This window comes from Telopea speciosissima, chromosome 8, assembly GCF_018873765.1.
Source record: "Telopea speciosissima isolate NSW1024214 ecotype Mountain lineage chromosome 8, Tspe_v1, whole genome shotgun sequence".
NCBI lineage: Eukaryota > Viridiplantae > Streptophyta > Magnoliopsida > Proteales > Proteaceae > Telopea > Telopea speciosissima.
In genome coordinates, this window is record NC_057923.1 from 47108197 (window position 1) to 47134425 (window position 26229).

General features: G+C 38.9%; 1 protein-coding gene across 3 annotated transcripts in view; it reads right to left on the reverse strand.

The window, feature by feature from the left end:
- Positions 1-25915, reverse strand: part of LOC122672765 (xanthoxin dehydrogenase-like) — an 83889-nt gene extending 57974 nt beyond the window's left edge. The window contains exon 1 of one of the 3 annotated variants that reach the window (XM_043870254.1): positions 25879-25915. The gene's annotated coding sequence lies outside the window, so the exon portion shown is untranslated. Of the gene's footprint in view, positions 1-10140; positions 10152-25874 lie in introns of those variants that run through there. The other 2 variants (XM_043870253.1, XM_043870252.1) reach the window with 2 other exon arrangements.
- Positions 25916-26229: the final 314 nt, after the last annotated feature.

Genomic DNA, 26229 nt, shown 5'->3' on the forward strand with positions numbered 1-26229 from the left:
AGAAATCTCTTACTAAATTTTTCACTCAATAAAAAAATGGACTGGTCCACTGGAGGACCCAACCGTGCAGAAACTGAAAAGAGGTAAGACTTTATGAGATTTTTCTATTTTTATCGTTTACCAAACGAAGAAGTGACAAATCTCAACTTCAGTTTTTCAAAGTTAATATTTCTTACTATGTCTCATTCTGGTTGGTCCCCTAGCCAATTAATGTAAAGTGTAACTCTCCTTTTATTGTACCTTCCCATTGGATAGATTTTTATATGGGGCTATCAGTAATAAATCTAGTGTGTTGACTAAAAATAAATAAATCTAACTTTCCCTTCTTTTTTGGGCAAGATATCGCTATCTGGTTGTGTGTGATCCTTGCCCCAGTGCTGGGTCAATGAGAGCATGCATACTGGCATCAATATAGATCGAATTTTCGATTTTTATAGGATGGAAGGGTAATTTCACTCAGGCACAAGAGTTACAAGACCAATAAGGGGATATGCAAAGGCATCTAACAGGAGGGGCAGGGTGATCATTTTCCCCTTATGTGTGGATGCAGGGAATGCAACCGGGTAGTGTTCTTTTTCCTTTAAAAGAATTTAAGTACTATAGAAAGCTTCTTTAAAGGAGTTGAGATTCTCTACATGTATGTTCACATGCAGGCAGTAATAGGTAATAGGTGGGACTGGGACTAATGTTGGCATCTAACCCATACACACAGGTGAATATATGGATCCAAACTCTACTCAAGAGGTATGAGTCACTGTAATTTTTTAAATGACAAAAATTTTCTTGCACAATTGTGCATGTGCACGACCTGCATTACATGTACTCAAATTGGCATAAAATAACATAAAAACCCATATTTTTTGGAGTTGATGGGAGGATCTCCCAATTTTACATATCTGAATAAAAAATGGTAGATCTAATTTAGACTAAAATTTGAATACCAAAATTATCTTCTATAGTGACCCTCCAATCCATGTGGTGATCCTTGAGATAGCTGATCTTGTTATCCCAAGACATCTTAACTTTTTAAAATTTCCTTTTTAAATTTTTTTGTTGCTTTACAGTTCTACTTCCGACCTCGTTCACAGGCCAAACAGGATTATGGAATCTTTCGAGAAAGACAGGTAAACAGGTAGGGGTTTTTTATATAGGCGCTATGGTAGTTGGGATTCTGTGCTGATTAGTCAAACAACCCGCGTATCGTAACACTTGAATTAAAGAAGGAGGGCGAGATTATAATGAGTGGATCAGTGGAAGTTAAGATTCCCAAAAATAAATTCCATATCTTTTTTCTCCCTTGCTACTTCAAATTCAATTGTCCATGAACCCTCTTGTAGTCCATGGCTCCATGCACATACTTCATTGTCTAGATTTTTTATAGTGATTTGTTTTGCCACATGGCCAATTTTGTTTGGGATGAAATTTAATATGTGACATAATATGAGTGAGGAACCTTTGAATCTTGCAACTGATGCATGATTGGATATTTCCATCAATAAATCATGTTCCCTAAAAAAATTAAGGGAAAAAGTTCCCCACAATGTCAATGTATTGTAACATTGATAATTTTTACTTCCCAAAAAAAAAAAAACATAGATAATCCTACATGTATGATCTAGTCAACACATAAATGAATCATCTTAATAAAGAGGGGATCGACAACATACCATTCATTGCCGATATTGATCCAGCCATCTTCACTTATGTTTGCAAGACGACTAGCACCAACGAACAATGACAAGAATCGGTAATGAAGGACTAGAGTTTCTCCCCTTAGTATTTTTTTCAATGTACTTCTCAAATGGATGAGAATAGTACGTGAATACAAGGGGGAGCTAGTCTCCCTTTAATAATATAATGCCAACCTCACATTAAGGTAGGCCAATCAATCAATGGGATCTCTCCCAAATTGCAATCCAGTCAATAGGATCTTTTCCAAATTAAATCCAATCAATAGGATCTCTCCAAGTTACAATCTTACTGAAGTAGAATGAGTATATCTCAATGAATCCAAGTATGGTATGATGATAAAGCAAGAAATCAAATCCCTTGAGTCCATTAATGGAAAATGTCTAATGGGAGAACTAATTAGGAACAAAAAAAAATTGCTACAAACTCCCACTTGTAACATATGACCGATTCACAATCACTCAAAAAATTTTGTTTGTAAAACATTTATTTATTAAAACAATAATGCTTGGATTCCAACACGGGTAAACAACTCAATGTGGCCACGAAACAAAACACCCCATTCATCGGTTGTATTCAGTAATACCACGCATGAAAGAAACCATTGATGTGGACTATGGCGGTTACATGTCATTTATTGAGCCAACATACTCCCTTTCATAATCACAACACCAACAATCTCACCCAAATTGGTTCAAAAGTAGGGAAACAAATAATAAACGCTCCAAAAATAATAATATCTCAATCATATCGCAATAATTGTATCCACAATGATAGAGATGAGATATGCTCATAAAAATCCATAAATATGATCATATCAAATAATAGAGGGTGTCCATAACAAAATGTGACCAATACATCAAATTCTAGTAAGACCCATATCAAATACAAGATAACAAAGAGCTTAGGTGTTAATGCCTTGGTCAAAGGATCTGCAATCATTAGACTTGTCTTTATACGTGATACAGACACCTTTTGTTCGTGAACAACTTCCTTCACAAAGTTGTACTTCACTCCAATATGCTTAGCTCTGGTAGAATGCTTGTCATTCTTGGAGTAATACATGGCGGTGACATTGTCACAGTAAAGTCTCAGCGGCTTCATGATGGAGTCGACAACCCTAAGCCCTGAGATATAATTCCGCAATCGAATTGTCATTGATCTGGCCTCAAAGCATACCACAAACTCCGCTTCCATTGTGGAAGTAGAGATACAAGTCTGTTTCTTGGACTTGCAAGAAACTGCCTCACCAGCTAATAGAAAGACATAACTAGATGTAGACTTCCTATTGTTGAGGCAACCAATAAAATCAAAGTTTAAAAAATCGATCACTTGCAACTGATCAGTTGCTCTGTAAGCATGTATTCATTTGTTCCCTGTAAATAACACAGTACCTTCTTAGCAGCCACCTAGTGATCCATACTAGGATTACTAATATATCTACCTAACATTCCAACTGCATAGCTAATATCTGGACGAGTATAAGTCATAGCATACATAAGACTTTCTACTGGTAAAGAATAGAGAATGTCTATCATCCGTTCTCGCTCCAGATCATTCTACGGACACTGGCTCAAACTAAACTTATCACCCTTAATCACAGGAGAAACACAAGGTCTGCAAGTATTCATACCATAGCTCTCAAGAACTCTGTCAATGTAGGCTCTCTATGATAGCCCAAGCAGTGTTCGAGATCTATCTTGAAATATCTCCATGCCAATAACAAAAGATGTCAAGCCTATATCCTTCATTTCAAAATTCTTAAAGAGGAATGTTTTTGTATCCTTTAACAAACTAAGATTATTGTTGGCAAGCAAGATATCATCTACATACAGGACCAAAAATATAAATTTGCTCCCACTGACTTTCAGATATATACACTTGTCAAAAGTGTTCTCTATGAATCCGAAAGACACAATGATGTGGTTGAACTTTAAATACCACTGTCTAAAAGCTTGTTTAAGTCCATAGATTGATTTCTTTAATTTGCACGCCAGACTTTCCTTTCCTTATATACTAAACCCTTCTGGTTTGTTCATGTAGACTTCTTCCTCTAAATCCTCATTCAAGAATGTTGTCTTTATATCCATCTGGTGAAGCTCTAGGTCATAATGAGCGACCAATGCTAAAATGATCCTAAGTAAGTCCTTCTTAAAAACAGGAAAAAATGTCTCATTGTAATCAATGCATTCCTTCTTAGTGAAACCTTTCGCGACTAATCTGGCTTTATGTCGTTCAACTTTACTCTTTGAGTTATGCTTGATTTTCAATACCCATTTATAACCAATCTCTTTAGATCTTGAAGGTAGTTCAACAAGCTCCCAGACATCATTGTCACTGATGGATTTCATATCATCTTATGCCATCTACCCATTTATTGGAATCATTGTCATTCATAGCCTGTGGAAAACTTAAAGGATCATCCTTGATTTCAAGATCAAAGTCAGACCTATAGAAATACACTGTGTAGTCATCCGAAATGGCAGACCTCCTCACTCTCTGAGGTCTACTCTATATTTTCGACTGAGGTGGAGGTAATTCCATAGTGTTCTCAATAACAATGTCTTCATGGAATGGTACATCATCTATAATTTGTTGTTTCATAGGATCATCATCAGTGATGACTTGTGGAATAGCAACGCTATCATGATGTACAGGAGCTTCTCAAATACCACATTACATAGTTTATCACTCCCATTAATGTCTCTATATTAGACGTGTAGATGATGAGGATTTTTCATCCTCATCCTCCAACTGTAAATTAATTCCTCTTGATTTATTTCCTTTTGTATTTCTTCCCTTATTTGTATTTCCTTTCCTACTAGCATGGGATGTATGCTGCTCTATATAGTTGAGAGATTTTCTCCAAATCAATACAAGCTTCTATTCTTAATTTTATCCCACTTAATATGGTATCAGTCTAACTCTCGATCCTCCAATATTCTTCATTTTGTTCTCGTTCATCTTCCTCCACTGTTTCTGCAACCATGTCTACCGGTAATGACGTTTCTTCTCCCTATTTCCTTCATCACTCGGATAACTTGGGTGCTGTTTTGGTTACCCAACTGTTGAAGGGTGACAACTATCCTACCTGGAGATGAGCAATGCACATGGCTTTCGAAGCCAAAAATAAGCTGTAATTCCTTGTCGGTTCCCTTCCTAAACTTGATGATTCAGATCTGATTCCTCAATGGACTCGTTACAACAGTATGGTCCTCTCCTGGCTTGTTAATGCTCTCACTCCAGACATTGCCAATAGCTGTCACACCCCGCCTTGGACAGCCTAGGCATAGCATGAACTGATGCGATCTCGCACCCAACCCAGCCAGGAAGCTCTGTGCAGCACAATTACCAAACACACACCATAGAGAATCTAAGAAGCGAAAAAATACTATGAACTTAAATATTTACATAAAAGTCCATTAAGGACCGAGTGATAAACTTAAATACATATGTTCGGTTAAGTAACCCAAAAAGACCATATTTACAGTTATCCAAAAAGAGTATTTATATATATACTAAGTTCTATGTATATATAAAAGAGAACTATCAAAAGGAACGGCCTAATCCATCAGGCCCGCCTAAGAGAAGGCACACATGTCACAGATGCAAGACCCATCATGTTCCTTGGGCTCTCGGTCTGTGAAGTCTTCAAAACCATCAACCTTGAACTCGTTGTCAGACAGTCCGTCACCTGCATAGTCATCTAAAAAGAGGGTTTCCACGAGTGTGAGCTCACACTGACCCCAATGAGGGAGAAAACACGCAGCATACAAATGATGCATGAAACATATATTATTAAATGTAAATATCAATCACACTATATAATGCATGTTCAATTCCATTTTTATTAATCCACCTAACAAACAGACTAAGTCATTGGTATGAACTACGATATCGACTCGAGGGGTACTTTGGGTCACTTCTTTTATCGCCGTCGAACTCCCTCAACCAATACAAGTAGGGAGCCCGCCTCCACGCTTGGTACGTTGGCCTCAAACCTTCGGGCAGACCTCAATAGTCAAGTACCCCTGACCCTGGGTTAAATCCCTTTGCTCCAGGCTTCAGTAACCCGACTACCCAGCACCTGAACCCCTGCTGGTAAGGGTTGTAGTTTGGGGTTTTCATCCTAACCATGATTTTTAGATGATGACATGCTGTGTTCAAGAGTGCACTGTGTTCCATATACACGTCCACTCAGGAACACAAGGTCACACAAGCGGTAGTGCATATCAGTTCCAAACAACAATCACAACCAGTTTTGCATATCCATACACCATTTATGAAATCAACTTATACCATAGCAATTCCAAAATAAGACTTCAAATATATCACAACATGTTCTATATAAACAATACATAATCCTACATATGCAACATTATCTAATAATAGAATGAGCACTCAAACATGAAAATCAGATTTGAAACTATTGTTCATGTATATAATAGATTAGTTATATATTGCAAGCAACACCAAAAACCCCACTCAGCTTGGTTGTCTTGATCAAGCTACCCAGCCAAGTGTCCAAAATCGAAGAGAAGGGGTTCAAGCAGGTTCAATGTCCTAAATACAGAGTCACAAAAATGTTAAGACATTTCCTAAAAGGTTAGAGAACCATCCTAACCCATTAAAGATCCCAAAAAGTCATTCAGGGGTGGCCAGAGCTTCTAGCTCCAGAAGGGCCGGTCAGCCTGCTCTGATACCAAGTTGTCACACCTTGTCTTAGACAGCCCAGGCGTAGCATGACCCAATGCGGTCTCGCACCCAACCTAGCCAGGAAGCTCTGTACAGCACAATTACCAAGCACACACCATAGAGAATCTAAGCAGCGAAAAAATACTATGAACTTAAATATTTACATAAAAGTCCATTAAGGACCGAGTGATAAACTTATATACATATGTTCGGTTAAGTAATCCAAAAACCCATATTTACAGTTATCCAACAAGAGTATTTATATATATATATATATATTAAGTTTTATGTATATATAAAAGAGAACTATCAAAAGGAAAGGCCTAATCCATCAGGCCCGCCTAAGAGAAGGTACACATGTCACAGATGCAAGACCCATCATGTTCCTTGGGCTCTCGGTCTGCGAAGTCTTCAAAACCATCAACCTCGAGCTCGTTGTCAAGTAGTCCGTCACCTGCTTAGTCATCTAAAAAGAGGGTTTCCACGAGTGTGAGCTCACACTGAGCCCAATGAGGGAGAAAACACACAACATACAAATGATGCATGAAACATATATTATTAAATGTAAATATCAATCACACTATATGATGCATGTTCAATTCCATTTTTATTAATCCACCTAATAAACAGACTAAGTCATTGGTATGAACTATGGTATCGACTCGAGGGGTACTTTGGGTCACTTCTTTTATCCCCACCGCACCCCCTCAGCCAATATAAGTAGGGAGTCCACCTCCACGCTTGGTACGTTGGCCTCAAACCTTCGGGCAGACCCCGATAGTCAAGTACCCCTGACCCTGGGTTAATCCCCTTTTTTTTTTTATGTTCTGTTTTCTTTATACTTAATTAATTCAACATGGTAGGGGCAGGGCATAAGTGTGGATGAAATACCTACCACGACACCCAATGATGACTCTGCCACCTCTATAATTATGGCGAACTTATTCCTCATGGGGCTTGCCGCCTTGCTATGGCGTGCTTGTCTTGATGGAGCGTGCAATTTCTGGCCATATACCCCGCTTATTGCAGGAGAAACATTGAATGTTTGACTCTGGTGATCGAGGAGCAGTTGTGAACTATGCCAATTGACAAGGAGGATTTGCATTTGGTTTAATAAAATGCATTGGTTCCTCTGAAAGTTTTCCTATTTTCCCCAAACTCCTGTGAGGTCATAGGTCTTTTCCTAGACCCCAGTTGTGGTATGCCATCGTTTCCTTGTCCGTCTTCTATAGACTTATCGAGTATAGGTGGTGTATTAGATATAGGAGAAGTCTCTAGCACGGCCTGCTGCACGGCCTGCTGCACAGCTTGTATTTATGCGTTCATGCAAATCATGAATTATTGTTGTTGTTGTCGCATCACAGCAATTGTATTACTCATGAATAGTCTCTGCTGTTGTTGGAAATCTTTCATCATGTCTCCTATGATTACAAGAGCATCTTGAGCTGAACGCGCTGGTAGAGCTACGAGGGTTGCAAGCATGGTAGGATTAGGTGCCCGATTCCACAATCCGGGTCCCAAGATTCGAGTGGTCTGGATTGGGAATCTGACAAGTTTTTATTTTGTGGTCCTCTTGATTGTGGACCCCACACCCTGAACACTTCCAATGATTTAGTAAACAGTGCATGATTTAAAAAAAATATATCATCTTATTAGACCTCTTTTATAATAAGATATTTAGGATCCATATTGTAAACTTTTTCTTGTTTACAAGAGATAAGAACCATTTAAATTATTATTCCGATATTTTAAATTTAAGTTCCAGATCTAATACCTCTACCTAGATTATTAGTACCATTGTGAGGGATATTTGATTTAATTTTTAATAGATTAATAGCCGCCATCCTACGATAGTAAATGTTTGTGTTGTGTGAATTTAACTCTTCCCTATCGGCAAGGACATAGGTCATTACTTCTATATGGATTTGTCAAACTAATTCACTAATAGTCCTATCTTAATTTAGTATTCAACCCACTACTTGGAAAAGCCAAAATAGAATAGAATATGTCTGTGTCAAGAAGCACTAGGAGATGGTTTCCCCATAATGAAGAAGCTTTGGGAGTCAAAATGGATAAGTTTTAGGTATTTTAAATAAGACCCAAGCCTATTTAAAAGCATAGTAGGAAACCACCGGACCTTGACAGCCAGAAACTTATGTATGATTAAAAGGAGAATAGGTTAACTTCAAGACCAGACCGCCTGTGTTGAGAACTTACTCAATCGATGGTAGGACCACATCCAGTACTTAAATTAGGGCACGCAAGTGCATTTTTCTTTTTACTAACTCTGCTCCAAGATCTGCACCCATGCATATCTAACTTCTTAATTCAAATCTATCCATTTGGATGTTTAAAGTATGTATATAAATACTCTTTTTGGATAACTGTAAATATGGGTTTTTGGGTTACTTAACCGAACATATGTATATAAGTTTATCACTCGGTTCTTAAAGGAATTTTATGTAAATATTTAAGTTCATAGTATTTTTTTTGCTGCTTAGATTCTCTGTGGTGTGTGCTTGGTAATTGTGCTGCACAGAGCTTCCTGGCTAGGTTGGGTGCGAGACCGCATCGGTTCATGCTACGTCTAGGCTGTCCAAGGTGAGGTGTGACAATAGCGTTCTTTACGCTGCTACTACGCATGAGGTTTGGCTTGATCTCCATGCCTGTTATTCTCAACAAAATGCACCCCGAATCTTTGAGATTCGTCATGCCATCTCCACTCATAAGCAAGGCACTTCTCTATTGGCCTCTTATTACACTGTTCTTAAAGGATTTTGGGACGAACTTTCATCTTACAATGACTTACCGTCATGTACCTGTGGTCTTCTTAAACAGCATATGGATCTTGTCCAACGAGATCATTTGATTGAATTTTTTATGGGTCTTAATGAATCCTATGGCTCTCTTTGTAGTCAGCTTCTTCTTATGGACCGCCTACCGACGGCGAACCCTATCTATTCTCTTCTACTTCAAGAGGAACGTCATGACACCATCAATGAGGTTGTTGATCCTATACATACTCAGTCCGCTTTGGTCGTTGCTTCTCCACGACCCAACTCCAAACAAGGCGTCAAGAAGTTTTATCATTGCGACTTCTGTGGATTGGATGGTCACTCGGAGTCTCGTTGCTTTAAGAAGCATGGTTACCTCCTAAGCGTGCACCCAAACCTGCTGTCACTACTGCTGAGGTGCCCACTTTGGCTCCTTCATTTGCTGCTATTGCCGCTGTTCCCATTGTTGCACCTTCATTCACCACAGACCAGTATAATCAGCTCCTATCTCTACTGCACTCTGGTAATGTTACTCCTATGGCTAATGCCGCAGGTAACCCCCATTCTTTATGGATTATTGATTCTGGTGCTAGTCTTCATATGGCTTCCCATTTATCTTTGTTTACTCCTAGCAGTCTTAAACTCCATAATCAGTCCATTAGTTTACCTAATGGTTCACTTGCAACCGTTTCTCACATTGGTCATTGCACTCCTATTCCCTCCCTACGCCTTCAACATGTGCTATATGTCCCTTCCTTTGGTTTTAAGTTATTATCTGTTACTCAACTTACCCGTCAACTGCATTGTTTTTTCACATTTTACCATGATCATTGTGTGATTCAGGACCTATGCACAAAGGAGAGGATTGGGCTGGCTAAGGCAATCAATGGACTTTACTATTTGGAGATGGATTTTTCCACTACTGCTGCCGTTTCTTCCACATTCGATCTCTGGCATTCTCGCCTAGGACATCCATCTTTACAAGTTTCTGATTTTATTTCTCATTTAGAACCACTCATTTCTTTTCCTAAAAATTGTGTTTGTTCTATTTGTCCTTTGGCTAAGCAAACATGTCTCCCTTTTACTTCTAGTTCTATTTCTACTTCTTCTTGTTTTGATTTAATACATTGTGACATCTGGGGACCTTTTATCATACCTTCTCTTTGTGGTGCAAAATATTTTTTAACTATTGTGGATGACTACTCTAGGTGCACATGGGTGTTTTTGTTAAATCACAAATCTGATGCTTGGTCCCGTTTACGGGAATTTTTTGTCATGATCAAAACCCAATTTGGTTATCAAATTAAACAACTTCGTAGTGATAATGGCCGTGAATTTTTTAAACATTCTTCTAAAGATTTTTTTACTACCCACGGTATTATTCACCAACACAATTGTGTCGACACACCTCAACAAAATGGTGTTGTCGAATGCAAACACCATCACCTCCTCAATGTGGCTCCTGCCCTCTCATTTCAAGCAAGTCTACCTCCCAAGTTTTGGGGTGACTGTATTTTGACTGCCGCTTACCTCATTAACCACTTACCCACCCCATTGCTACATGGAAAATCACCTCTCCATGTTCTTTTTAATAAAATACCTTCCTATGCCCATTTTCAGACTTTTGGTTGCCTTTGTTATGGTCATAATCATTCGGTTATTCGCCATAAATTTGACCACCGTTTATCTCTGGGGATTTTTATTGGGTATCCTTATGCACAAAAAGGATATAGGATTTATGATTTGTAAACACACCGAGTGTACACCAACCGAGATGTCACTTATATTGAACAAATATTTCCTTTTTCCCAATCTTCACCTTCCTCTCCTTCTCCATCCTTGCCGGTTTTACCAATCTCGGTCTCGAATATTGATCATTCCTCACCCCCTCCACCATACAACCCCCCTCCTACTCCAGTTGTTCAATGACCAGCTGCCCCAGTCGTTATGTCACTAGCTGCCCCAGTTGTTAATGCTCCTCCTCCACGTCCATCTCATGTTCATCGACAGTCGGCACGTCTCAACGATTACCATTGCTATGCCACGGATGCCCAGGATTCTCTTTCCTGCACAGGTTCTCTTACCCCTGTTAATTGTCTTTTATCCTACCACCATATTTCTCCACCTCATTTTAGGTATCTCAAGGCCCTTACCGCCATCACTGAACCTACTAGCTTTGTAAAGGCAGTTCTTATTCCTGATTGGCAGGAGGCGATGCACACTGAAATTGTAGCTCTTGAACTAAACAAGACTTGGTCTCTTATTCCTTTACCGGTTGACAAGAAACCCATCGGTTGCAAATGGGTTTATAAGATCAAATGGCATTCCGACGGGTCAATTGAACGTTACAAGGCTCGTTTAGTTGCCAAGGGTTACACACAAACTGAGGGGGTTGATTTTTATGAGACTTATGCTCCAGTTGCTAAGCTTGTTACTGTACGTGCCTTACTTGCTATTGCGGTCGTCAAAGGCTGGTCCTTGCACCAACTTGATGTTAACAATGCCTTCTTACATGGCAAGTTAGACGAAGAGGTGTACATGACTCTTCCACTTGGCTATCATTGAAAGGGGGAACCGTTGGTTTGCCGGTTACATAAGTCCTTGTATGGGCTTAAACAGGCATCACGAAATTGGTTTGCTAAACTTTCAAGTGCTCTTATCGATCTTGGTTATACCCAGTCAAAGGCAGATTACTCCTTATTTTACCACACTACAGCTGTTTCTTCCACCTTTGTTCTTGTATACGTCGATGATATTTTGATTGTTGGCTCTGACCCCACGATCATTTCAGGTTTAAAGTCACTTCTACAACAACATTTCCGCATCAAAGACCTTGGTATTCTTAAATATTTCCTTGGGCTTGAAGTGGCACGCTCCTGCAAGGGAATTTTCTTCAACCAATGAAAATACACGTTGGATATATTAACTAACGTTGGTCTCACTAGATCTACTCCCACTACCTTCCTCATGGAGCATCATCTCAAGCTTACTAATGCTGATGGTGACCTATTACCTGATCCTATGCCTTATCGGCGTTTACTAGGCCGCTTGATTTACCTTACTATCACTCGCCCTGACATTGTGCACACTATGAGTATCCTCAGCTAGTTCATGCAAGAACCACGCAAGCCTCACATGGATGCTGCAACTCGCCTGCTTTGATACTTACATGGTTCTCTAGGCCAAGGCATCCTTCTCTCTACTGATAGTGTACTTTCTCTCCGTGTATATTGTGATTCTGATTGGGTAAGCTACCCTATGACACGACGCTCCACCACCGGTTATTGTGTGTTCCTTGGTTCCAGCCCCATTTCCTTAAAATCTAAGAAACAACCTACTGTGTCCCGTTCATCTGCCGAGGCTGAGTATTGAGCCATAGCCACGGCTACTTGTGAAATTATGTGGTTAGTTACATTACTCAGTGATCTTGGTGTTGTTCTCCCTCGACCCGTTCCTCTCTATTGTGATAATCATGCCGCCCTGCATATTGCAGCCAACCCAGTTTTTCACGAGTGAACAAAACATATTGAGATTGATTGTCATGTTGTTCAGGACCAAATTCGCATCGGTCTTATCCGTCCTTATCTTATTACCAGTGCTGCTCAGATTGCTGACATCTTCACCAAATCTCTTGGAAAGGATTTATTTACTAGTCACAAGGCCAAGTTGGGAGTTCTCGACATTCACTCTCCAACTTGAGGGGGAGTATTAGACGTGTAGATGATGAGGATTTTTCATCCTCATCCTCTAACTGTAAACTGATTCCTCTTGATTTATTTTCTTTTGTATTTCTTCTCTTATTTGTATTTCCTTTCCTACCAGCATGGGATGCATGCTGCTCTGTATAATTGAGAGATTTTCTCCTAATCAATACAAGGTTTTATTCCTAATTTTATCCTACTTAATACTCCATCCTCTAGGAATCTAGCAGTTGAAGTTTCCACAATACTGGTACTATGATTAGGTGCATAAAATCTAAATCCTTTTGACCATTGGTAGTAACCAATAAAGTAACAACTAATGGTCCTAGGGTCGAGTTTTCTTTCATGGGGATTATATTATCTAGCTTCAGCTGGATAGTCCCATACGTGTAAGTGTCTCAAACTGAGTTTTTTCCCCGTCCATAACTCATAAGGAGTTTTAGGAATTGACTTATAGGGAACCCGATTAGAGATATACACAGTTGTTTTCAAAGCTTGGCCCCACATAAACTCAGATAGTGATGAGTTACTTATCATACTACGATCATATCTTTAAGGGTACGATTATGACTTTCCACAACTCTATTTTGTTTAAGTGTATCAGGAAGTGTATATTGGGGAGTGATACCCTTCGATTTGAGGAAGTGGGCAAATGGTCCCTCAACTTTCCTAGGTTTGTATGTCTACCGTAATACTCACCCCTCTATTAGATCTCACGGTCTTGACCTTTCTGTCCAACTTGTTTTCGATTTTAGCACAAAGAGTCTCAAAGACATTTATGCTTTTAGACATTTTCTTCAACAAGTAAACTTAACAATACTGTGAGTAATCATCAATAAATGTGATGAAATACGTCTCACCAGTAATGCATGGGTCAAATGGTCCATAAATATCTGTATGAATTAATTTTAACAGTGCATCACTCCTTATGGCATCAACTTTGCTTGTTCTAGATTGCTTACCTTTTATGCAATATATACAGGTTTTGAAGTTAGTGAAGTCTAAATTAGGCAATACACTTTCCTTCACTAACCTCTCCATCCTAGGTTTGGAGATATGACCTAGACATCTGTGTTATAAGGTTGAGGAAACATTATTGTTGGATTTATGTTTAGTTCCAACATTCACATGCATGGTAAGCAAAGAACTTTCATAATCGAAATCTAAATTAAATATATAAAGACCATCGCATAAATATCCAGTAAATTCTAGATTATTGACTTTATATAAAAAACATTATTCCTAAATATAAAGTCATAACCTTCAGAATCAAGTTTTGACAGAGAAACAAGATTTCTAAAAATAGAGGGGACATAGAGAGTGTCCAATAGGTCCAGCTGGTATCCGGTATCCATTATGAGTCTACAAGTGGATTGCTTAAACTTCAAACTCCATCCGGTTCCCCATGTAAAAGATACTCTCACTGGGACTTGGGCTCTGAGTTGGAAGAAATCTCTACATGGAATTCAATATATACACAGTTGCACTAGAATCAATCCACCAAGTGTTATAAGGAACGTCAACGAGATTGGTTTGAAAACAAACTATGATAAAACTATTACCCTTCTTTTTTAACCAAACTCGATGTTTCTGATAGTCTTTACGAAGATGACCCTCCTCCTTGTAGAAAAAATAGTTCAATTTGCCAGAGTTTTTGTTGTCAGCAGGTGGATTGGTCTTCTGCTTCTTTGGTGCAGTTTTAAAGTTATTTCATTTCTTATGTTTATGTGACACCATGTTTATGAAGGAGGGACCTCTATTTATAAGGGTTTTGAGACGATTTGCGGTGCCACGAATCAAAACTTGAACTACTGAGCAGCAGCAGCTGCGACAGATAGGTAGTTTATGTTTTTGATTCACGGTGTCGCGAAAACCCTAATTGGGTCTCGCAGCTCAATAGACCTGGTTGAAGGGTATTTTTGGGATTTTAGGTTATACGTGCCTTTTGATTCTTCATAAAAAAAAATTTCGGGGGTTGCTTGGCCCCCTACACCCCTGACAAGTGGGCTGTCTGCCCCCTACAACCTCCACGGCCCACTAACAAGCTAACGCGATCGTCGTGGTCGGGGAAAGTGAGCAATTCCTCATTTAGCATTTGGTAAAATGATCTTTTAAATCACTTTGGGGGATTAAAAGATGATATTGCTTGGGTGCAGGAGTAAAAGTGCTTTTCGAAAGAGATACCGATGTCGTTCGTGTCCTGTTGTCGTCATTGTCGAGGGAGTGACAAAATTCAATGCCTACAATAAGCCATACTATAGAGTATGGGAGAAGTCAACTTCTTGAAGCTTTACTCATTGGTGTAGCCGATTGACTTACCATTCATATCTTACTATCTGACGTTGAAGTCACCCTTTTATTGTGGTTGTTTTGGTCTTGTTGTCATCTTGGACTCGTGAATTTTTAGAGAATTTGCTCGTAAAATTCTCATCGGAGGCAGCGTCACCATCTACATCCACTTAGGTCAGCCCATAGTATGCATCACAGTTAACATACCCCCTTATGACATAAGTCTTGGTTAATTAAGAGTCTTATTTCTCATCTTCCTGTTCAATGGAGGTAAGTACTATATATCTTCCCATCTAATCAGAATAAATATATTATGATAGGTATCTATCACCTTGAGTTATGACATGGGTCTTAAACCTATTCCTTTAGATGTCTCGTGATTAATCTCGGTGGACTGAGGTTTCTAAGCATGTCTATTATATTCCTCTCTGATTTTACAAAGTAGATAGCAATGGTACCATTATTTATAGAAGAAAGTTTTCCTTCACTACGCAATGAAGGTTTACCAGACCATCCTAGGGTTCACCCTATAGGATTTTAGTATATTCCCTAAAATACCCACCTGATATCCCTTGTGTGCATCTGAACCCCTGTGGTGAATGGATTCTATGCTTAGTTGTGAACTCTTTAAGATGTAACCTTAGGAAAACTAATTAGACATAAAATAATAACATAAACTATTAATTTAAACACTCAAAATTGGGCTTACTGGTCACATATTCAACTTTTACAACCTACGTAGACTAAGTTATTCAGTGGAAGCAAGAGGCTAGGTTTGAGTAAGCGGGAACAAAAGGTCTACTTCGTAATTCATGTGGTTATTGTTTGCGAAATATGGAAGAGGAGAAATGCAATGGCCTTTTGCATCGACTGGTTGCGGAGATTTCATCAGTGGGTGCCCCTGCCCCTCCCTCTTGCCACTACTTGCAGCCTAGGTGCTCTACAAACCCTACTGCTGAGTTTTTCACATCTTCACTGATGCTTCCTTTTCTTCTAGACCTCGGGCCATGGGGTTGGGAGCCTTAGTTCTCAACTCTTGTGGGCACCTCTCTCTATGGTGACTACAGACCACGGCTACCCTTGCTCGCCATTTGTTGGTGAAGCTTTAGCTATCCATCTAGGTCTCAACGCCCCTATTGGTAAGGGCATCAGACAGATTTCTTTCCACTCAGACAGTCAGATGTTGATTCACTACGTCCTTGTGAGTCTGTGCGGCCGCCTCTTGAAGGATCAACCATCTTGGGAGATATCTTTAGCCTTTTGCGCTCCCTTGAGTCCTACTCCTTTTGCTTTGTTATTAGAGATGATAATGTTTTTACCCATAATATTTCTAAATGGGCCTTGTTCTACCCTCATTTGGGTACATGGAATCACTCCTTTCCGGATGACCTCGTTAACATTGTATCTCCTTTGCTGCCCCGTGAGGTTTAATGAAATTTCCCCCTTAAGGGTTTTTCGCGCCAAAAAAAAAAAAAATTTTACAACCCTTGCTAGATCCAATTGTCATATGAAATTGTGTTATCCATTTCGAATGTACAAAGCCACATATGAGTATATGAGTGTGTGTGTGTCTTGTGTACTTGCGTGTTCTATCACAACATTGACTAGACTCCTTACCTAGTCATTAGGCCGACCAATTTGGAAATGAGCGAACCCACTATTGACTCCATACCCAAAGTCAACTTGCTATTGAGTGGGTTCCCAACAGATTCTCTAGTAATATACGTAAGTTACTAAAGTGGAACGACTTTGACAAATCCCATTATGTTCAATTTCGAACTGCCTTTTATGATTGCAACTATTCAATTGCAAATGGAAGCAGTTTTCCTTCATTATGTTCAAGGGAAAGTCCGTTCATCCAAGGGTTTGGATGGTGTGCAGAAAATATTGGAAAACAGTTAAGGTGGTATTATCGACTTTGTACAATAATGGTAGAGCATTTACGACTTTAGATGGGTGTAGTTTTCCTTCAACCACGGTGCAAGAAAACTTTTTCCCATTACAAATTTTTAGATACCTCGAATGAATATTTTTCTTCACCCACAGATTTAACATCACACTTATATGTTGGAGATACGAAATTGGTTTTTCATTGTTTTCAGATAGTAATAGAAGCGCAATGATGACCATCATTGAAGGAATTCCCCTTTCACCGCTCCGGTGAAGGAAAACTTAATCATGTGTTATAAAAAACAAAGCTCATGACACAAATCCTTCTGGTATTTTTTTCTTTTGCTAAAAGTCAGCGATTTTTTTTTTAAAAAAAAAAAAAATTTATTAATAGAAAATGAAATGTGAGACATACTGATGATGAGAAATTAAAAAACAAAAATACAGAAAAGGATCTCCTAAAACCCCACCACCTTTTTGACATGGACATCAGCAGCAGGGGAGAAAGAGAAACCAACCCAACTTATAGAACTTCTTTCAGCATGGCCATCAAAAGAACTACAAGAAAGGCTAGAGGATTTCACAAAAAATTACAAAAACATGTATCTTGGCTGACCATTAGCGTCGCAAACAATGTCTGCTGCTATGCTAGAGGGGGGCAGTCTCCAACCTACAGAGGAGTGGTATCCTTCTAGTAATATATGCAGAAAGAGAGACTGCTCCTCCTAAGTTGCAAGTATTCTGAAATCAATTCACAATTTTTTAGCCTTGTTTTTGTTGAGATTATTTTCTATTGGAATGGGTTCTGTTTGATTCTTGTATTACAGGCTGTTTATGTGATCCATGGTCAATTGGGCAGAATGGGTTTTAAGTGGATCAGCCAGCCTTTTCTGGTTTGATGTCTGGCCCAGTTTGTGTAAGCTCTAGTACTTTCATGCTTTGGGCCAATTTTAGTATAAGTATGGTTTTAGTACAGAACCAAACCGGCCCAATAGAATGGCATTTGGCTGGGTTGCACTTATTGTTTAGAAAGGCTAGTATTGAAAGGCACCTTTTTTGTTTTTTTTGGAATTTTTTTCCCCTCTTTCTGAAAGACTTTCACAGCAACTCATGACTTCTGTAATGCTTCTGCATCACTTCTGACATGGAAAGTATTAGTTGAAATGTTGAACAATTACCCGGCAAAAAAATGAATAATTAAAGTGGGTAAGGCATATCAATGGGTATTTGAACCCAAAATATCTTATTTAAATTTAAAATATTCAATTGGGCTTCTTCAGAATGGACTTTTAATGGGCTTAGGGTTATAGATTATGGCTTGTTTGCTTAATCGTAAATCTTGGTTGCCTTATTTCTTCTTTCCTTGCTTATGTCCTTTATCCTCTTTAATTATTTTTTAGTGGGGCTGTAATCATATACCGGTTATGCAGCTTCTTCATCCCTTCTATTCTACCTTTCGAGTTCACAAGTCTTATAATGGGTCTCATGATGAACAACATTCACGAGTCCAAGGTCAAGTGATTTGCATAAATTAAATAAGGGAAAATTACATGTATACCCTCATTACATGCCTAAAGTACTATTCAACCGAAAGTTTCAAAAAACACACATGTACCCCCCCTATATTTTTCAAAAAATAGAAAACTAATAGTCCGTTAGCCAGTAAACGTTAAGTGATGACGTAGGTTTTACTTTGGACATGAAATGACTCTTTTATCCTTTCACCGTACCCTTAACACAAACCGAATGTCCTCCCTAAACCTCACCACCCTGTCTCCCGCGAAGAGGCGAACCAGCCCTGTTCCTCTGTTCTTGCATATTCTCTCACGTTGGATCTAAGAGGCCAAGAAGAAGCATCGGCTTCTCTCCCGTCACCGTATAGTATCTCCTCTCCACCAACTCCTTGTACTCTCCAGAGATCTGCTACCTCAGCTTGTTGAACCCTTTCGTGCAGTCCATGAGTTTCTTCCTGAGGCCGCTCACCACGGATGTTCGTGTGTGATCGGAGGAGCTTCCAGGCCCACAGTCTGGTAGGCTTCGATTGGCTGTGTTGGCTCGGGCTAGGGCTTCGAGTCTGACCTTGATAAGTTTGGCCTCTTTTAGGGATGTGGAGATAACGGAGTCCATGCGGGATCGGAGGTCTTTCATGGACTTGGCGTTGTGAAGGGTTTTGCTCTTCTCTCTTCTTTAATGGAGAGATTAGAAATCTGAAGAAGAAAAAGGAATTGAGCCAGGGGATAACAAGGCATCAAACACTCCAGTAGCCATGGCTGCCACATCCTTGTGAGCCCAAGTAATCCTGAACCCCAATAGGCATGACCGCACCTCCATCTTCTTTCCCATTTCTCGATTCTTCTTCCATCTTCTTTTTCTTTTAGCTTTCTTCCAAAAAAAAAAAAACGGCTTGAGTGAGAGAGAGAGAGAGAGAGAGAGAGGTCAGAGAAGAGGGTGTGCTGCTGGTTCTTCAGTTTCACCATCAAGCTCGGGTCTGATGTTATCAAAGCCCTTTCTTTCAAGATTTCAGTGAAGCAATCAAAGTTTGAAATCATTATGGGAAGCAGTGTTCGAATCGCATTTTGTCAGAGAATCTTGCTCTTCGATCAATAGAGTTCACTAGGGAATCACTCTACAAACGTTTTCCATTGGGGAATATATAGAGTTCATTGGGGAACGCCGGTTCTACTTTCATTGACGGGAGAGTGAGGGAAACTGAGAGGGGTCAGGGGGAAGAGGAGAGAGTTGCAGAGTTGGAGAGGGAGAAGAAGGTCAGTTGCCAGAGTGGGGGAGGAGACTCAAACATATAAGGGTATAAGAGTCATTTCATGTCTAAAGGAGGGGGAGGAGACTCTGACACATGAGGGTAAAAGAGTCATTTCATGTCTAAAGTATACTCCACGTCATTACTTAACGTTGAGTTGTTAACGGACAGTCAATTTTATAGTTTTTTTTATAAATAAGAGGGGAGTACAAGTGCAATTTTTGAGACTTCGGGTTCAGTACTACTTTAGGCAAAGTACAGGGGGTGTACGCATAATTTTCCCATTAAACAAACCATCCACTGTAAGCATGTTTCATGCAAGATAATCTAAGAAAAAAAAAAAAAAAGAAAAAAAAAAAAGAGAGAAGATAGAAAGAGAGAGAAAGAAAAAAAAAAGGGATTTTGGCTTTATTGACGAAGTCAGGTGTCTTGGCGCAATTGGAAAGCAGCCAATCCTCTCAAGATAAACTCAAGAATTAATTTAGAATTTTCCAATCTCCCGTTCATTACGTCTACTTGCATTTAAATAGGAATTCTACCTAAGAATAATTACCTGTACAACTAAGTATCCCACTTTCATAATAACTCCTACCAATTTACTAATATAACTACTCCCCACAACTTTAGGTTAATAACTCCCAACCCAAAACTACTTAGAACAACAATTGACTTACACACACCAACAACATATCTTAATCACCCATGCACCCATGTGCGTACATAATAAAGGATGTGGCTGCACAATTGATGGGGAACAACCATCATAAGTACAATTGTATATGTGCCACTAATTCAAAAGATCAAGTCCACTAGAAATGTCTTTCTTGCCAGACCTGGGGTGTTCATATCTAATGGTCTCGGCCCCTTGGCTCCCTCCATCTTTTGTTTCCTTCGTTAGTTCATTTGGTTATTTTCTCCTCTGTGAGGATTTGGCGCCTATTTTTATGGTCTTTGTTCCACATCTTTTGTGGTTAGGGTGCTGATTAGGTCCTCCTTAGGTCTGTCTTTGGGGTGCCAGATCCGCCTTGTTGTATATTTTCTCCCCCTCTCTTTTTCTTACTTTTCAATAAATTGATATTCATAAAAAAAATTCAAAAGTTCAGCTCTTTCTCTATGGATAAATATTGAGCATTTTACAAAACTTAAGTTTAAAGTATATTGTTGAATAACTATTGAGAATGGTCCGTACATCTATATCTATCTATCTAGATAGATAGATATATAGGGAGGTAGATTGTTGTCCGGGAGTGTGGCCTACGCCAGCACTCCCATGTGTCTATTTCTTTCCTCCTTAAAACAAGGTGGTGGAGGTGTCTTTCCACATAGAGGAGAGAGATAGACTCATGGGGGTATTGGCGTAAGCCACATTCCCGGACATATATATATAAGTGCACGAACTCATGTTTCGTGGTTATTTTTTCATTTGACTACTTTATACCCTTCTCTTTTATTTAAATATTTTTTCTTTTATTATTTTTAAGTCTTTCTTTTTATCTTTTTTCAAATTAGTGGCATTCTTATTGTTTATTTAATTATTTTTTACTTGAATTCCTTTTTCCTATGGAAACTCTTGAACTCTTCAAACTCTTCTTATATTCCCTTTCTTCCTCTATAGTCTCCCATCTCCCTCTCATTGATTTTTGCTGAGCAAGGGTTTTAGTCGGTGTTTATTCTCTCTGTGCGTGTATCAAATTAAAAGTTTCAGAGAAATTTTGCCATTTTTTTTCGTTCTTAGGGTTTGGGGTTTTCACAGTGAGAGGTTCGACTTCTTACCGATTAAATTTTTTTTGATTTATTTTAGAAAGACGAGACTGAAACAGAGAAAGATAGAGAAGAGAGATTGAGAGATTGAGAGATAGAAAGAGATCAAAGGATTTTTCTTGTAGAAAGATCTCACGATAGAAGTTTCTGTTGACAATCGAAGTTCTTCTTCCGGTCTTACCAGCTTTGCAATTTTCGATTCAAGAAATCAATGAGATTTGATATCGCCGGTGATTAGTGTTGCGAGATTTCTATTAAGCAAGGGTTTCAGTTAGTGATTATTGATCGAACGAAGCTTCACAATAGCCTCGATCACTACCGCTCATGTTACTGTGATCAAGAATTACTACGTACATATCTGATGGGAATTCCACATTCAATGTAAGATCCCCTTCTTATTTCCGATAATCATGGTAAAAGGATGGTTAATAGACGACTAGACTTGATTTTAGCTTTCATTTTTTTTACTATTCTGACTCCCTATGATTTTCCTTTGGATATTCATTATAATCATTCGGTTTCTTTTACTTGCAAGATCCTCTGGTCTTCCTTTGGGGAAGGTGAGTAGTACCTCTTTCAGCATTTGGTATAAGGGTCTTTTGAATCATTTTTAGGGATCTAAGGATGATATGGCTTGGGTATTGGGATAAAAATCCTTCTCGAGAGAGATGTCAATGTCTGTCCATGTCTAATTTTTGTCATTGTCGAGGGGTGACAAAATTCAGTGTCTACACTCCCTAATTTACTTCTACCCCCCAGACTGTCCCAAATAGAGCCAAGACCCCCACGATAGCTTTATTTGACCATTTTAAGCTTTTGTGTGAAATTTCACCTGAATTCGACATCTTTTACAAAAATAATCATTTTTCCCCTGGCACTTTCCTAGATATCTAAGTCCCCTGATTTGAGCTAAAGAATATTTGGATAGCCTCATTGACTGTATTGATCTGTATGTGATAGTCTAATAGTAAAAAATGGGAATATCCACAGGTATACATTTTTACTTGATCATTAGGAAGGAAGTTTTATCAGATTATTATGGGGAATCATAGTTCAACCAAGCCCTGCAAATAGGTCAAACTTGTGATACAGAAGTGCCCTGCGAATGGTACTGTTCGTGACATGGTCATAAGAAGCACCTAAGTCACAGGTAAGTATCCCTTACCTTGTATATCAAAAAATAAAAAAACAACAACAAATTAAAAAAATAAAATGGAAAAGACAAAAAAAGAGACACGATTGATCTTCTTTGAATCTCCTTTAGTTTAAGGTACAAGAGGGCTGAATCGTTATCCTCTGCTGTCCGCAGACCGGACAACATGGTGCTATTCCCTCACATGGGGGCGAAATGACCATTTAACCTCCCTGCCCGAACACACTGCCCGAGGGGAGGTTATATGGTCATTTCGCCCCCATGTGAGGGGACAACACCCTGCTGTCCGGTCAGCGGACAGCAGAGGATAAAAATTGAAGAGGGCTACCTCGGAATTCTCAAGAAGTGTAGATTTATTTTCTTTCTTTAGAACTCTTTTGGTTCAAAGTCCAAGAGGACTACCCCGTGATTTCTTAGAAAGTTTTGCAAGACTGATAGGTTATGAGGTACTGTTGTTGGCTATGCGGTTAGACAGGTAATTGATCAGACATCATTATTTTAAGACACGACTTCCTTTAAGACATGAATTTAAATGTTTTTACAAGATTTCGACCTTGGCACCCCTAAGCAAGGTATCAAGTCATTTTTCGCTCACTAACAATGTTATGTGTTCAAGGAATCACTTCTTTGGCTTTCAACTGTTTCTTTTTACTTACTTTCACCGGTTTTATCACCCTTATTTCTTCCTTTTGTTTTGCATCTAATTAGAGGTGTGCGATCCCATCTCTCTAGATGGTGATCACACACCCATGCATCTGTTGTTTTTCTATTTATTATAGTTACTCTCAAAACATGACCCTCATCCCCTTAAGACTATGACTCCCCTTATTCTCTCTCTTCATCAAATCATGTTTGCTATATTTTTGCATGATTCGATGCTTGTGCCCTTTGTCAGACCTCTCATTCTTTTACTTATTTAGCACCATTATGTCTCATTGTTAATTTCAATGATCCCAAACCCTCCTTTTCATCATCCATGCACAATATGTTCATGTTCACTATCCCCCCCCCCCCTTCATCCTGATTTTTCTATGTATACATGCAATAGGATTACTTTTCCTTTTTCCACTATACCCTAGTCACCATCACACCTTTGTCATGTAGGCCATATATCTGATTCAACCATCATGTCCCTTATTACCTCCCTTTGTACCTTAATTTCACCATTTTTGTAATTTATTTCCAACCCTTAAAGCATGTTATATCCAAGCCTAGCCAAGTAACAGAAAGACCAACTTGACCGGGTAGACTAGGGTGCCTAGTACCTTCCCTGGACCGTAATTTGATTCGTACCTAAACCAATGGACCGATCAGGCTCCAAAGGGTATTGCAAGAGAGTCAATCTTACATTGTAGGTCCTAGACCCTCCTCTAGGTGCAACCCCTACATACATTATCACCTCTTCTGCTCCCCCTAAAATAAGGATGAGGTAGAGGACACGAGGAGATCAGCCTCTGCCATGTCATTGGCCTCACAAATGGTCATTGTATGGGTCTAGGTGGGGCTGGTAATGTCAAGAGGGAGGGTGCAACCAAGAGCGGGGAACGTGGTTCAGCCAAGGGTGAGGTAGAGGATGAGGGTTCAACCAGGGGTTGGGTGGAGGTAGGGTGGGCATATAATTCTTCTAGTGAGCAAAAACGAGGAGGTGTAGGGGAGGGAGATGGGTTAGGGTTGGTAGGAAGAGGAGGAATAGACTGGGAGAGGAGATGGGTTAGCTATGATACCATATAGATTTAGAGATTGTTTGTATTATTATTGTCCTACAATTATAGAAGCAATGAGAAAATATATACACAACATTGAGTGTTGTGCAAGGAAAGGAAAGATTACAAGAGAGAGAGAGATATGAATGAGAATGTTTATTGAACTCGCATGCATAGAGAGACACTCATATACGCCAATAAAAAGAATAACCTTAATTTTTGCTTTGCAAGAATCCAAGAAGGCTAAATGGTCGTGGGGTGGATCTGAGAGTATGTTGACAGTTCAATTTGACTCATAATCATTGACCTAACCTCATCGAATCTATGCGGTAGAACATTTGACCTGATTTTTTCCACAAGACAAATATTTTTCTTAGAAGGTTATTTATATCTCATTTTCGAGTTGATTTTTTATTTATAGCATGGAATTTTGACCAGCTTATTCATTTGTTTCAAAAACATTTTTTAGCATAAGATCATTTAATGATCTTTGAATTCAGATTAGCTTCCATTACAGAGGCCTTAGAGAGAGAGAGAGAGAGAGAGACGACTACAGGAGTCAATAGTCACTTACAGAATTTTATTGTATAAGTCGAAATTGCGACCAAGTGAAAAATTAATTGATGGTTTAGATTAACATTATGACAGGTCTATAGTTACAATTAAAGGATGTGAGAATAAGTTGGCAGCATATTTGCACTCCCACCATGCACCCCCTACAAGAAAATAATTTTTAAAATGTAAACATATTTTCCTGGAGTGCAATAAAAACAATGGCTACATATATAAACCCTAAAATTCCAATTACACTATATATGTATTATGTAGCATAATTGCACAAACTTCTCCATTTGGATACAAAAATAATTTCCCACCACCTTTATTAAACTCTCATAGGATTTCTCTTATTTTGCTCCAAGAACTTCATGACCTTGGGCTGTCATTAAAATTTTATTGAGTTCTCATCACCTTATTACTAATAACTTAAGTAATTTATTGAGATCTATGAGGTTTATATCAGTATCACATGCTTGAAATATGTTAGAAGTTAAATTCGCAAGAAGATTGCCTAAAATTATTGCATAAATACTACCTCTAAAGACAGAGCACTTAAGGACGTGTTTGGTTCCCTAAATCAACTGGTGGTGTATCAATGGATACATGAATCTGAATTTAAAAGATCATTTGGTTCAAAATGATGGTGCACTGATTCGGATTCATAATCACTGATTAATTCACCTTTCCTATGTAAACTTGAAACAATTTTGGGTCCACCTATGGAATTGATTTATCAAATTGTAACCTTAGTATCAATACTCTTTTTAGGTGTGAATCCACAGAGAAACCAAAATCGACCTCCTGTAATTTCAACCCGTCGAGCATTTCTTCTCCAAGGAAGCGAAGAACCATGGCAAGCTCTGCAGCTCCCGATCTGCGATGGTCGACCAGGTAAAAGCTTCATGACTTTCTCTCTCTCTCTCTCTCTCGCTCTCTCTCTCTCTCTATCTCATTCTCGTTCTGTATAGTTAGTTAGGTTTTTTTAAAATTTGGATTGTACGTTGATTGTTCTGATTGCCGACCAAATTTTTTTCCATTTCAGGTTTTAGGAAGTTCAATTAGGCTCGATTCTTCTCTTATTGAACTTCTCCACTAGAAGATTCATCTTTGATTAACGCATGTATGGCATGTTTGTTCTCTCTCTCTCTCTGGCCTTATCTATTGTTCTGTGTTTAGTTTTATGTATATGGAAACTATGAGGCCGACTCTTTTGCTTCTTTTAGTTCTCAGCATAGGCTTTTTTTTTTCATTTGGGATT